General features: G+C 38.2%; 1 long non-coding RNA gene across 1 annotated transcript in view; it reads left to right on the forward strand.

Moving 5' to 3' along the window:
• The first annotated feature begins 2,068 nt into the window (after positions 1 to 2,068).
• LOC105991378 overlaps positions 2,069 to 4,612 on the forward strand; it is a 6,498-nt gene continuing 3,954 nt past the window's right edge. Inside the window, exon 1 of the long non-coding RNA XR_001175355.1 lies at positions 2,069 to 2,131. This is a non-coding gene — a long non-coding RNA (uncharacterized LOC105991378). The remainder of the gene's footprint in view (positions 2,132 to 4,612) is intronic.

Here is a 4,612-nt window from a genome sequence, read left to right on the forward strand (position 1 = left end):
TCAAGGTCTCTCCTGCCCGGGCTGGCTTTGAACCGCGATCCTCAGATCTCAGCCTCCTGAGTAGCTAGGATTACAGGCGTGAGCCACCAGCGCCCGGCTGGTTGGGTGATTTTTATTACTGGTCCTTTTCAAATGGGAAGAAGCTGAGCTATAGAAAAGGCATAGTACGTTGCCAAGGTTACACTGGACTAGGCCGGGAGGCCTGGGTGGCGGTGTATAAACCTGGTCGTGGGGCCTCAGGGCCCCTACTCTTAGTCGTATTGCTGAGCTGCAAGCATTTGTCAGTGCCCAGGCAACTGTCACATAGGGCTGCACAATGGAACTTTATCCTGTTTTTAAGGTTTGCCTTGTTGTTAAATTCAGGCAGTATGGTGAAAGGGAAAACATAGGTTCTAGCCACAGCTCTGTCAGTTTAAAGATACAATTTGACATTTCAGGAGCTCATAGTTGACACTTCATTTATTTTTTAAGTTTATTGTTAAGGTGATGTACAGAGAGGTTACTGTTACATAGGTGAGGTAATGTGTACCTCTCTTTTTGAACAATATTTCACACTTTATGTGCTGCTTTCAATTCATTTAAAATGTCATACACTGTGTAAAGTTTATTTGGTCTTTACCTTAACAGTCTTGGAGTAGGTTGGACATTCTCTAGGTGATTCTTATTTTCCCTTGAGTTAGTTGGAAACCAGTACTGATAAGGGGATACTTATGTATGAAGGGCTTTAAAATATCATTTTCCTCCATTATTTTGAATTCATTAAAAATATATATTACTTTCCCACATTGAAGGATTAGAGATAATCATGACAGCTTACTTCCACAGGCTGTGGTGTTTTTCCTATTCCTTGCATCCTTGCAGTCCGTTTGTCCCCATTATTTTTGGTTTTGGTTTTGACTTTTCTACTCCAGACAGTCTGGAGTATCTGCATACTGGTTCCCTTTCCTAGGACTACCATTATGGTGATTTTCACTCTATTGTCCAAGATGCTAAGGCTGTCTTTACAGTACGTTATCATTGTCTTTTACACTGCATGTAAAAGTTAATTTTATGTTTAAACTACTCTTCAGGTTGTTTAGCATATTAGTTATCCTGAAAATAGGGTAAAATTTCGTAATTTATAGTTTCACAATTTAACAAATCACAGTTCTTGTTGTTTTTTTGTTTGCTTGTTTGTTTTTTGATAGGGTCTTACTGTATAGCCTAGACTGGCTTTAAAAGTTCCTCCTGGTTCCTGAATACTAGCTACCACACCTAACCATTCCTAATTCTTGACATTCTTAACCTGATACTTTAGCATATACAGTTACATATACATTATCACATTTAAAAGTATATTTTGAACAGTAAAAGGTTTATTCATACTTGAGATGAGAGCTAATTTAATTTAGTTGATTAATAGTCATTGAATTACTCCACTCTTTTTTACCACTAGCCTTTGCTTTATAAAAACAGTGTTTGGAAGAGTTAGAGATCCTCAATTGTGCTTTCCAGAGTATTTGTGTTTCTCATGTCTTCCAGTGTGATTTGAGATTCGTGTTAATGTATTTCTACCTAAAAACTAATAATGAAAAGTACAGCAAGCTAAGTACTACTGTGTTAATTTCGTATATAGTAGAAGATAGCTTGTGCCTTCTGCTGATTAGTCTTGGAGATTTTCATACTGTAGTGAAAGATTTTTTAGGGCAGGGAGAAAAGGATCAGTCCTAGGGCTTGAACTCTGGGCTTGGGCACTGTCCCTGTGCTCTTTAGCTCAAGGCTAGTGCTCTACCGCTTAAGCTACAGCACTACTTCTGGTTTTCTAGTGGTTTATTGGAGATAAGAGTTTGATGGACTTTCCTGCTGGAGCTGACTTTGAACCATGATCCTCAGATCTCAGCCTCCTGAGTAGTTAAGATTACAAGCCTGAGCCACTGGTACCCAGCTTGTAGTGAAGATTTGAATCTGTTTTGTAGCACAGATTAATCCTCATGGTATTGGTTGATAAGATGTCATTTTAGCTGTACTAGATTAGATTAAAAAGAAAGCCTCTCATTTGTTTGTCTTCTGGTATTTCAATGAATTACTTTCTTTTTTTTTAAGGATTTAAAAGGGGTGCAGATCCTGGAATGCCTGAACCAACAGTTTTAAGGTACTGCTCTTACTAATAAACATTTCAGGGCAATGTTTATGTAAGTGTTAAGTCATTGGGAAGCAAAACAATAACAATGGTAGCTGCTGAATGGACTGTTACAAATCATTGTGGTCTTGGGCTCTTGGAAAAACTTTGTGGACCAGTTTATCATGTTACCAGGTACGTACTTATTCCTTCCAAATTTTTATTATTATAATCATAGTAAAACATATTTTAGAAGAAAGATAACTAACTCATTATCTTACTACATCACAAGATGAACTGTTTAATTTTTACATTCACATCTTATCCTTTTTCAGATAAATACATCCTTTGTGTTCTAACAAGGGCACATAGGATTTTCAGTTTTTTCTCACCTAAAATTAGACTTTTTATCCCATTTGTTTTCCAGTGCCCATTAGTTTGATTTTCAACTTTTCAGTATTTTACATGACAATACATTCATTTATTTGTTACTTACTTATATGCCAGGACTGGGGCTTAAACTCATGGCCTCATGCTCTTACTTGGCTTCTTTCCTACAAGGCTGGTGATCTACCACTTGAGCCAAGCCCCTTGTTTTACAACATTGTAATGTACGTAGATTTCTATAGACTTTTAATTCCTTACAAAAAGTTTTTCTTTTTTCTCTTTTAATTGCCAGTCCTGGGGCTTGAACTCAGAGCTAGGGTTCTACCAATTGAGCCACAGTGCCACTTCCAGCTTTTTCTGCTTATGTGGTACTGAGGAATTGAATCCAGGGCCTTATGTATGCAAGGCAAGCACTCTGCCACTAAGCCACCTTCCCAGCATCTCCTTACAATAAATTTAAAGAAATTAGTAAATTCATAATATACAAAATATACAAAAATTCATAATCTGAAAATGAAGTCACATTTCTTTTCCCAGAAGCAACCTTTGCTGGTGTTCGACAAGCAATTTCAGAAACTTCATACACACTGTGTATATATTTATGTACACATGTGTATATATATATATATATATTTATGTATACTTGTCTGCTGGTTTTCCATTATGTTGACAAAGTGAGATAACCAAACTGAATTGGCTCATGGCTTCAGTGACTTCAGTTTATAGTTACTTGGTCCTCTGAATTTGAGCCTGTGGTGGCATAGTATAAAATAGCAGGAGCATGTAGTAGAGGAGGCCTGTTCACTTCATGGGAGCAGGGAAGTAAAGAAAGAGGAGGGCAGGGTATGCCCCCAGTGGTATGACTTCATTCTATAAGGCTCTACCTCTTAAAGGTTTTCCCACCTCCCTATAGCTTGACAGGCTGCATAACCAAGACCACGTAACCTTTTGAGTGGTATTCTGAATCTAAAATAGAGCACGGTGTCAAAATTACGTATACATGTATATGTATGATATATGTATATATAACATATATATAAATGAAACTAGAATCTCAAGCAAATTTGCTTCAGAAGAAGGACTGATATTCCTGGTGCTGTGAGAGCCCTTACTGTTGCTTGGGATTTCAGCTTGACCCTCTGTTTTAAGATATCTCTTGTAGACTTCACTGATACTCTAGGCTTTAGTATTTTTCAAAACCTCTGTTAAGTCACTTCTTTCTGGTGTGGGCATTAAAAAGTTATAGAGATTGAGTATTATCCAAAATGCTTAGGACCAGAAGTGTTTGCTATTTCAGATATTCATATTGTGGATAGGCAAAACCTATAGTAATATTCATAGTCACTTAAAATGTGTATGCTATTGTTTCAGATTCTTTAAGTATATCATGCATAATGCATAGTTGTTACTTCAGTCCTTCAGAGCAAGACACAGTGGATGGTGGAATACTTCTTTCTCTAAGCCAGTCTTTCCATCTACTGGGTCACATGGTCTGACTTGTTACTTAGCACCATGTAACTGTTCTCTCCTTTTTTGGGAAGAAGTTTTCCTTTCAAAGAGTAGTACCATGTGTGTCTTAGCATGTCTAGGTTTGTGGTTATTCTGTTTTCCCTAATAAAATTCTCTAACAAGTGAGGCTTTCTTTCTTTACCTCTCTCTCTCTGCTTAACATTTTATTTTTTTGAGAGTTTGAACTGGGAGTCTATTAGAAAGCCGGTGACTATGAACAGACTCACGTACCCCCGAAAAACATGCAACATGTAGTGCAGTTAATGCTGTTAGTTAATGCTGAGCAGTGAAGGTATAGAGAAAGAGCAGATCAACTCTAATAGAGTTGTGACCTGACAAGAGTCAGGATCAACAAACCAGATCAACTCTAATAGAGTTGTGACCTGACAAGAGTCAGGAGTCAGGAGGAGAATCAACAGACTTGAGACGTGGTATGAGACGTGGTGGCAGATGTAGAGGGGTCATGGTCAGAGGGCAAGGTCACACGGAGCTCGAGAGTGCAATGAGTTTATGGTACAGACCTGGCAGGTCTGGGAACCTATTGTCCAAGTCCCTGCCCATCTGCTTCTAGGAGTTTAGGTGCCTATCACCTGGGGGTGGGCATGGGGAAGTGGATTC

Source organism: Dipodomys ordii, unplaced genomic scaffold, assembly GCF_000151885.1.
Source record: "Dipodomys ordii isolate 6190 unplaced genomic scaffold, Dord_2.0 Scaffold72, whole genome shotgun sequence".
In the NCBI taxonomy this organism is placed as follows: domain Eukaryota; kingdom Metazoa; phylum Chordata; class Mammalia; order Rodentia; family Heteromyidae; genus Dipodomys; species Dipodomys ordii.